We start from the raw sequence: 11,202 nt of genomic DNA, 5'->3' as shown, positions 1-11,202 counted from the left end.
TTATTACTGCAGCTGATAGTAGAGATTGGTGTGATGGTAGCCCTAAGAGAACCTATGAGGTGTTTTGGTGTAGTGAGCCTCTCTTTTTGCGAGTGGTCGTCTGGATTTATAGGGAAGTAACTTGGAGGATTTGGGACAATATTTGAGGAAAATATGGATTAATGTGAAAGGTAGTATTGGGCCCGTACTACTAGAAGCATTAGATGCGTACTCGAGTCAAGGAAAGTCATAATGATACCAGGGAACTTGTAGAATGTGGAATTCTTTGAGTATGTTCTATTGGTTTGTATTGTTTATTTTTAGCATGGTGATAACTCAAAGGAGGTTCTGGTGGTGGTACGGGTGTCGTGATGGCTCTGGTGTCGATAATGGTTCGGGGTCTGGCTCTAGGGCCGGACACATGGATGATCAAATGCATGAGTTCATTTCGTTAGAGATTAACCGCATTATTCTTGAGCAGAATCTTGTGATCTTTGGTATGATCAAGGAGGGTATCATGGAGATTCTGGATGGCCGGTTGGGCACTTTTCGTTATGAGATTGTGGCGATGGTGGGAGTTCGCTCTTTGACTTTCTGAGAGTTCCAGGCATGTGGTGCTCTAGAGTTATTTGGGAAGAAGGACCATATTTTGAGCATGCATTGGTTAGCATATATTTTGAACATCTTCCATAATAGCTTATGCCCTAAGGGGTTAAAGGTTAGATTTGCATCATTTGTTTTGAAGGACAGAGCTCGTGACTGGCGAGAGGAGGTTGATAACATCTTCGGAGGCGAGGTGGTTGAGTTGATGACTTGGGAGGATTTTGTGACAAGATTTTGAGCTGCATTTGCACCTATGATTATGGTCTAGCAGCTGGCAAGGGATTTTCAGGACTTTCACCAGACTACTGAGACGGTGGCGGAGATCATCGCCATGTTTCACGAGAGGGTTTTGTTGGTTCCGTAGTATGCGACAGACAATGAGATGAATAAGGCGAGATATCATGACATGTTAAGGAGTGATATCAAATAGTTTGTGAGCATATCCAGTTGAAAGACATTGGAAGATATGGAGGCAAAAGCCAGAAATATTAAGATTGATCTAAAAATGGAAAAGAAAAGGAAGTCGCATCAGGTTTAGAATTCAGAGGGTTCGGGAAAGTGGCCCAAGGTTTTTGATTTGAGATCGAGGGGACAGTAGGGTTGGGGCCACTGTGGCAAGCACGACAAAAAGAACGATGGGTCTGTAGGATGGGTGGTTTTGGCTGCTTCAAGTGTGACAGGATGGGTCACTTCAAGGATTGCACTGCCACCACCATCACCAAGGTATCTAATCTGATTTCCTTTAATTGCATCCATAGGGGCCACAAGAGGCCAACTACCTGAGTTGAGCATCGATAGGACCAGTAGCAACACTTGCACCAACGAATCTGAGGATCATTGATTGTCGCCAAGGCAAGGTAGAGGCATCATTCGTTAGGAGCAGAGCATTTCAGCTGACAGCTGAGGAGGCTCGTGCAGCACCTGATGTGGTTACGAGTATGTATCTTCTCCTTATCTCTTTATTTATGTTTCTTATCACGCTTATATATATATATATATATATATATATATATATATATATATATGTGTGTGTGTGTGTGTGTGTGTGTGTGTGTTGTATAGGGTCGTTCCTTGTGAATGGTATTCCAACATTGGTTTTGTTTGATTCGGTGGCTACCCGATCCTTTTTATCTCTTGCGCTAGGCAAGAGGTTTGTCAATGTTCCAAGGGATCTGGAATATCCATTAGAGGTTGAGATTGCTGACAATCGTCCCGTACAAGTATCGAGGGTTCATCGATGATGCACTTTGGAGTTTTTTAGTGACCAGTACCCGATTGATTTGGTTCTTATCCCCCTGTGAGAGAGCAAGGTCATTATGGGGATGGATTGGTTGAGCCCCAATGGGTCAATGATTGATTGTGGGCTTCAGCTGGTACATGTTTGAGCCCCAAGTGGGGGAGATTTGGTGATACACGGTGAGGGTGCTCAGCGTGGGCCGGCTCTCTGTTTGGCAGCAAGTGTTAGGTGTTATCTTCAGTAGGTTTGTTCTAGGTTTGTGGTCTTTGTGATGGATACATGGGAGAAGAAAAAGCTGACTGTGGATGATGTGTCAATTTTTTGGTAATACGTAGATATTTTTCTAGAGGATTTTCCTAGAGTGCCTCCATGGAGACAGGTGGAGTTTCAGATTGACTTAGTTCCAAGTGTGATTCCGATAGTCAAGTCACTTTATCGATTATCAACTCGAGAGATGCATGAGTTTTCCACCCAACTGGAAGAGCTGTTGGACAAAGGGTTCATTCGGCCGAGTAGTTTACCATGGGAATCACCGATCTTGTTTGTGAAGAAGAATGATGGGTTAAATTGGATGTGTATTGACTATCGAGAGTTGAATAAGCTAATGGTAAAGAATCATTATCCCATCCCGAGGATCGACAATTTGTTTGACCAACTTCAGAGCGCATCTTGGTTCTCCAAGATTAATCAATGTTCAGGTTATCATCAGATGAGGGTCAGAGAGGATGATATGCATAAGACAGGCTTCCCAACTCATTATGGTCATTACAAGTTTGTTATGATGCACTTTGGGCTCACCAATGCTCATGTAACATTCATGGATCTCATGAACCGTGTGTGTAGACCTATGTTGGATCTGTCTATGATTGTGTTTATTGATGACATCCTAGTCTATTCCAAGACTCAAGAATAGAATGAGGAGCATCTGAGAAAGGTGTTGGAGACTTTGAGGAGGGAGAAATTCTGTGAAGTTCACCAAGTGTGAGTCTTGGTTGCACGAGGTGCAATTTCTGGGCACCTTGTCAACCAGGATGATATCATGGTCGATCCAACCAAGGTTGAAGCAGTGATGAGGTGGGAGGTTCCGAGGTCTCCATTAGAGATTTGGAGTTTTCTTGGGTTGGCAGGTTACTATTGGAGATTCATTCATGATTTCTCCAAGATAGCGGTTCCTTTGACCCGGTTGACGAAGAAGATCGTCACCTTTCGTTGGGGGCCTAATCAGCATGTAGCTTTTTAGACTCTGAGACAGAGGTTGTGTGAGGCACCGATTTTGACCCTGTCGGAGGGTGTTGAGGACTTTGTGGTGTACTGTGATGCATCGATTACAGGTTTGGGTGCAGGATTAGCGGGGCCATGTGATTGCCTAAGCTTCGAGGCAGCTAAAGCCTCATGAGGCGAACTACCTGAAACATGATTTGGAGTTGGAGGTTGTGTTTTTCACCTTCAAGATTTGGCAACATTACCTCAATGGGTTCCGTTGTACCATTTACATGGATCAAAAGAGTTTGAGGTGCCTGATGGATCAGCCGGATCTGAACATGAGGGAACTTAGGTGGTTGGATGTGGTGAAGGATTATGATTGTGAGATCCTTTATCACCTAGGGATGACCAATATAGTGGTCGATGCTCTCAACCACAAGGTGGCTACCACTCCGATCAGGGATGTCTGTGTGACAATGATTGTGATCACTCCGCTTCTGGAGCAGATTTGGGAAGCACAGGTTGAGGCTATGAAGGAAGAGCACTAGAAGATCGAGTGTATAGTAGTTCAAGTGTCCTCAATTGATTTTGATATCCGAGGTTTGTTGACTCTTCATCGGAAGGTATGGGTACCATGTTGGGGTGGTGCGCGTCAGGTTTTGATGGAGGAGGCTCATAAGTCGAGGTTCTCTATTCATTCTGGAGCAACAAAAATGTATAGAGATCTCCGGCCTGATTATTGGTGGCCCTGCATGAAGTGGGATGTAGCCTAGTATGTGGAGAGGTGTTTGACTTGCAGGAAAGTCAAGGCCAAGCACCAACGAACTCATGACAAGATGGAGCCGTTAGGTAATCCTATTTGGAAATGGGAATATATCATGATGGACTTCATTACGAAAGTTACCATAGACGGTGCATAGAGTGGATTCAATATGGATCATCGTGGATCGAAATAGGAGGTTGTGGCATGACATGGGGTGCCGGTTTGGGTTATTTCATATAGAGATATTCAATTTACTTCCAAATTATGGAAGATATTTCATAAGGAGACGGGTACTCATCTACATTTCATCATGGCTTTCCACCCCTAGACAGATGGTTAGAGTGAGCAGACTATCCAGACCTTAAAGGACATGCTTTGAGTATGTGTACTGAATTTTGGTGGGAGTTAGGATACGTATCTCCCTTTGGTGGAGTTTTCGTATAACAACAATTATCACGCTAGCATCAATTGACCTCCTTTTGATATGCTATATGGGAGATAGTATTCAAGATGAAGGAATTGATTCAGTAGGTTCGCGGCAGACTTCAGACAACATAGAGTCGACAGAAGAGCTATGCCAATAGACGTTGGTCAGACTTAGAGTTCCAAGTTGGGGACATAGTACTCGTAAATGTGTCACCTTGGAAAGGTGTCATTTGATTCAGGAAGAGGGGCAAGTTAGGTCCCATATATATGGGTCTTTTTGGAGTTTTAGCCCAGTATGCATGGTTGGGTATCATTTGGGTATGCACGAGGAGCTTAGTCAGATCCACAACATATTTCACGTCTCTCAGTTGCGGAAATGTTATGTCGATGATACCGTAGTGATTCCGTTGGAGGATATTCATGTGGATGAGCGCTTGAATTATATAGAGAGACCAGTGGTGATCCTTGACAGGAGGATGAAGACTCTTCGATACAAGGTTGCGGAATTGGTAAAGGTGCAGTGGCAGCAATGAAAGGGGTCAGAATGGACATGGGAGCTTGAGGAGGAGATGAGAGAGCATTATTTGAAGCTTTTTGTAGCGGTGGACTTTAAGGATGAAGTCTGATTCAAGTGGGGTAGTTATAATGTCTGATGTGCCAGGTAAATTCTTTAGCTATTTTTCTCTTTATTTTGCTTAACGACCTCGTACGCTGGGTGTACATAAGGTACGTTAGGCGTACCTTGAAGAACGCTTCACATAGGATTAACCCACCTGATATGTTGGGCGTATGTGGGTTAATGGAAACCCAAATTTTAGGGTTTACACCCTATTTAAAAACCTTATGTCCCAAGGCTCTCTCCTTATCAGCCTCCATTACCCCTTTTGAGCACTATTTCGAAACCCTAACCTATTTCTAAAGAGAGTTGATCTTTGTGTGTTGTTTTGGTGTGTGGTTGGTGTATCTTGAAGAAAAAGAAGCTTGGTTAAGGATCATTGATCATGTAGGAGCTTGTAGATCCAGAGTCCATCCATCATTTTCAGCTTCATAGAGGTATAAAGTCCTGACCTTGGCTATTCCATGCTTAGATCTACTACTAGTTATTTTTTAGCTCATTTTGGTCCCATGAGTGAGTTCTTGTGAGTAAATGTTAGTCCAGAAGATTTGAGTTGTCCTTTTGATGTTCCTAGCTCAAAATTTTAGCATCTTGATGGTTATAGATCAACCATGCATGAGTTAATGATCATTTGATGGAAGTAGAATGTTAAATCTTGGACTTGAGTCTCTTTGAGGCATGAAATGACATCAAGTTGATGACTTTATCGTTTAAGATGTTTCCCTTGAGCATGATCTGTGTTTTGGATGTTGGACTTAAAGTATTAAGTGATTAATTGGCATTTCTGGCTAACCAGAGCGTACGCAAGCGTATGATGAGCGTATGCATCTCAGTTCATGTTTCTCGTTTAGCGATCTAGTACGGTGGGCGTACTGGTGGTACGCTTAGCGTACTCACCAGAGATCCTTTTGGGTTTTAGGGTGTTAGTCCATTATTGGATCTTATGCCTTATGGTTCATGATGGGCTTTAGGTGTCTTGGGCCATTTGGACTTTGGGCGAGTTTGCGTTTGGACTGTGCTATGTTAGGCCCAACAAAGAGAAGGGTAAAATAGTCTTTTACCCTATGAGTCGGGATTAAGGATTTTCACTCTTATTTTGGATTAATTGCCTAATTTCTAATTAGGGTTTTATTATTTGTGATTTAGTGTGGGGATTTTACCGTTCAACAGCCCGAGTGTTATTTGTTTATCAGCCGATCGAGGTGAGTCTTCTCATAGTATTTTGAGTGGATCGAAGGCACAAATGTCGGACCATAGATTATCGATACTAGAATGCTAGTTGTCTATGTGACTCTTTCATGTATTGTATGTGTTTGTATGTATGACAGGTGGGGACCGATGCCTGGCGAGACCTGATGAGTTTGTTGGGCAGGGTGCTTCACAAGTTACTAATGAATATGTATCAAGCAGGGCCCATTGTATGTATGGTATGTTTTAATTTCGGGGAAACTCACTAAGCTTTGTGCTTATGGTTTTCAGTTTATGTTTCAGGTACTTCTGGTTTGAATGGGACAAACTCGGGATGATCGCATCGCACACACCATGATTTTCCGCCTTATTTGACTCTGATGTATTTGTGGATGATTTTTGACATGCTTTGATTTCCTTTATTCTTTTTATAAACAGCTTGGTTGATGGTTTTACTAATAAAAACATAAAATGTTTGGGTTATAAATTTTGGGACGTTAAAGCTACGATAAAGAACCGATACAATCAGTTGAAGGTAAGAGAGCAAGATATTGACAAGACAACCTTTTGAACAAGATATGGACACTACGAATTCCTTGTTATGCCGTTTGGATGAACAAATGCTCTAGCGGCATTCATGGATTTTATGCATTGAGTTTTTAAACTTTTTCTCTATAAATCAGTTATAGTGTTTATTGATGACGTCTTGATTTACTTGAAGAATAGTCAAGATCATGCATGGTAAACATCTTCAAGAAGTATCAGGAAGTCCTAAAGAAGGAGAAGGTTTACGCAAAGTTCTCAGAGAGTGATTTCTAGATTCAAAAAATACAATTTTTGGGACATGTCATCAGCCAGAAGGGCATAATGGTTGACCCAACAAAGATTGGCGTTGTTATGAAATGGGAGATGACAAAGAGTCCCACATCAGTTCGTACTTTCTTGGATTGTCAGGTTTCTACCGAAGATTCATTAAATATTTCTTTTCTATTGTTGTTGCACTAACGGTCTTGAGTCAAAAGGTACTATCTACATGTGGAACAAGAAGAAATAAACAACTTTTGGTGGACTAAGGAAGTGATTATATGAAGCACCATACCTCGTCCTACCAGAAGGAATTGATGACTTAGCAGTATTCAGTGATGCTTATGGATTTGGGTTAGGATGTGTTATTATGCAAAGAGACAGCGTGGAGGCTTATGCCTCGAGATAAATAAAGGTTCATAAACAAAACTATCCAAACCACGATCTAGATCTTGAGGTGGTGGTTTTCGCCTTGAAGATTTGGAGACACTATCTTTATGGAACTAAATGCAAACTGTTTACATATCATAAAAGCCTTCAATATCTCTTTACTCATAAACAATTGAGCATAAGGCAGATATGGTGGTTGAATCTACCCAAAGACTACGGCTGCGAAATAATTTATCATCCATGTAAAGAAAACATTGTTGTCGATGCTTTGCGTAGAAAAGTATATCCCGAACAAAAAAGAACAAGGTTGTTGCAGATTGACGTAATCTTGGCGATAGTAGAAAAGATTAAAAAAAAGCTCAGATAAGAGCTTTAACAAAGGATATGAAGAAAGAAGAACATCTGGGCAAGACGTTATTGTTCGAGGAAGACAATCAAGGGTTAAAGGTATTAAAAACAATCACATTTGGGTGCCAAATATGGGTGGTATATGGGATCTTCTCATGGAAGATATTCTCATGCTTAGCTCCTAAAGAGATGAAGGAGTTACAGCTCCATGAATTATTGGAAAAAGGTTTCATCAGACCTAGTTGATCACACTGGGGAACTCCAGTACTACTTGTAAAGAAGAAATACAGTGTGATAAGAATGTGTATTGATTATCATGAGATAAGTAAGGATACGATAAAGAACTGATACCCACTATCCATAATAGATGACTTGTTCGATCAATTTCAAGGAGAAACTTTCTTTTCCAAAATTGATCTCAAGTCAGGATATTATCAGTTGAAGGTAAGAGAGCAAGATTTTGACAAGATAGCCTTCAGAACAAGATATGGACACTACGAATTCCTTGTTATGTCGTTTGGAAGAACAGATGCTCTAGCAGCATTCATGGATTTTATGCATTGATTTTGTAAATCTTTTCACAATAAATCAATAATAGTGTTCATTGATGACATCTTGATTTACTCGAAGAACAATCAAGATCATAGTAAACATCTTCGAGAAGTATCAAAAGTCCTGAAGAATGAGAAGCTTTACACAAAGTTCTCCAGGTATGATTTCTAGATTCGAGAAATACAATTCTTAGGATATGTGGTCAACCAGAAGGGTATACTGGTTTACCCAACAAATAGTGAAGTTGTTATGTAATGTGATACGCTAAAGAGTCCTACATAAGTTCGTAGTTTCTAGGATTGGTAGGTTGCTACCGAAGATTCATCAAAGATTTCTCTTCTATTGCTGCTTCACTGACAGTCTTGACTCGAAAAGAGATTACCTACATGTGGAATGCGATGAAAGAAATAACTTTTGGTGGACTAAGAAGCGATTATATGAAGCACCATGTCTCGTCATACCGGAAGGAATTGATGACTTTGCAGTATTCAGTGAAGCTTCTGGATTTCGGTTAGGATGTGTTCTTACCCAAAGAAACAAAGTGGTTGTTTATGCCTCAGGATAATTGAAGGTTCATATACAAAACTATCCAACACATGATCTAGAGCTTGTGGTGATGGTTTTCGCCTTGAAGATTAGGAGACACTATCTTTATGGAACTAAATGCAAACTGTTTACATATCATAAAATTCTTCAATATCTCTTTACACATACAAAATTAAAAATGAGGCAGAGGAAATGGTTGGAACTACTCCTAAGACTATGACTATGAATATCATTCTGGTAAAGCAAACATTGTAGTCGATGATTTGCGTAGAAAAATAAATCCAGAACATAAAAGAACAAAGTTGTTGAAGATTGAGGTAATCTCAACGACAGTAGAAAAGATCAAAGAAGCTCATACAAGAGCTTTAACCGAGGATACGAAGAAAGAAGAACGCTTTGGCAAGACGCTAGTATTCGAGGAAGACAATAAAGGTTTAAAGGTATTAAAAAAATCATATTTGGGTGCTAAAGATGGGTGGTATACTAGATCTTCTCATGCTTAGCTCCTACAAAGATGAAGGAGTTACAGCTCCAAGAATTATTGGAAAAAGATTTCATTAGACCTATTTCATTACCCTGGGGAGCTCCAGTACTGTTTTTAGAGAAGAAATTTGGTGAAATAAGAATGTGTATTGATTATCGTGAGCTAAGAAAGGCTACGGTAAAGAACCGATACCCATTACCCAGAATAGAAGAGTTGTTCGATCAATTGCAAGGAGCAACTTTCTTTTATAAAATTGATCTCAGTTCAGTATATCATTTGTTGAAGGTAATAGAGAAAGATATTGACAAGACAAACTTCAGAACCAGATATGGACACTACGAATTCCTTGTTATGTCGTTTGGACAGACAAATGCACCAACAACATTCATGGATTTTATGCATCGATTTTGTAAACCTTTTCTCAATAAATCAATAATAGTTTTCATTGATAACATCTTGATTTACTCGAAGAAAAATCATGATCATGGTAAACATCTTCGAGAAGTATTAGAAGTCCTGAAGAAGGAGAAGCTTTATGCAAAGTTCTCCAAGTATGAGTTATGGATTTGAGAAATACAATTCATAGGACATGTGGTAATCTAAAAGGGTATAATGGTCGACCCAACAAAGACCGAAGTTGTTATGAAATGGGAGATGCCCAAAAGTTCATGGTTTTATGGGACTGGCAGTTGCTACCGAAGATTCATCAAAGATTTCTCTTTTATTGTTGCTTCGATGACAGTCTTGACTTGAAAAGGGATTGCTACACATGAAATTAGAAATAAGAAACAACTTTTTGTGGACTAAAGAAGCGATTCTGTGAAACACCAATCCTTATCCTACCAGAAGGAATTGATGACTTTGTAGTATTCGGTGATGCTTCTAAATTTGGGTTAGGATGTGTTCTTACCCAAAGAGACAAAGTGGCGGCTTATGCCTCGAGACAATTGAAGGTTCAGGAATAAAACTATCCAATACACGATCTAGAGTTTGCAGTGGTAGTATTCACCTTAAAGATCTGGAGACACTATCTTTATGGAACTAAATGAAAAATATTTACATATCATATAAACCTTCAATATCCTTTTACTCAGAAAGAATTAAACATGAGGCAGAGATGATGGTTGAAACTACTCAAAGACTACTACTGCGAAATACTTTATCATCCCGGTAAAGCAAACATTATAGTCGATGCTCTGCATAGAAAAGTAAATCCATAATGAAAAAGAACAAGGTTGTTGAAGATTAAGATAATCTCGACGATAGTATCAAAGATCAAAAAAGCTTAGAGAAGAGATTTAGCAAAGGATACGAAGAAAGAAAAATGTCTGGGAAAGACATTATTGTTCGAGGAAGACAATCAAGGGTTAAAGGTATTCAAAAATCACATTTGGGTGTCGAAGATGAGCGGTATACGGGATCTTCTCATAGAATAGTATCATAAAATGATGTATTCTGTACACCCAGGCAACACCAATATGTATTGGACCTTAAAGCTTATTACTAGTGGCCAATAATGAAGATCAATGTGGCAACATATATGGCTGAATGTGTGACTTGTTCGTGAGCAAAAATACAACATCAGAAGCCATATGGGGACTTGGAACCTTTACTGGTACCCATTGGTAAGTGGGATGACATTACCATGAATTTTATAACCAAGTTACCAAAGATGAGAAAAGGCCACAACATGATCTGGGTTATAGTAGATAGGTTGACGAAGAGTGCATACTTCTTAGTCGCACGACAAACATGGTCTATGGAAAAGTTGGCAGAAACCTACATAAAGGAGATTGTCAAGATTCATGGTGTGCCATTATCGATTATATCAGACAAAGATAGTCGATTCACTTCCATATTCTGGAAGAGTATGCATAAAGAAATAGGTATGCAACTGTGTTTAAGTACTGTCTACCATCCACAAACAGATGGACAAAGTGAAAGAACTATCCAAACATTGGAAGATATATTGTGGGCATGTGCTTTAGAATTCGCAGGTAGCTAGGATAATCACTTACCATTGGTAGAATTCGCCTACAACAATAGTTGTCTGTCAAGCATCA

Source organism: Lactuca saligna, chromosome 4 (assembly GCF_052625555.1).
Source record: "Lactuca saligna cultivar CGN05327 chromosome 4, ASM5262555v1, whole genome shotgun sequence".
In the NCBI taxonomy this organism is placed as follows: domain Eukaryota; kingdom Viridiplantae; phylum Streptophyta; class Magnoliopsida; order Asterales; family Asteraceae; genus Lactuca; species Lactuca saligna.
Note: the sequence above shows the minus strand (reverse complement) of the source record.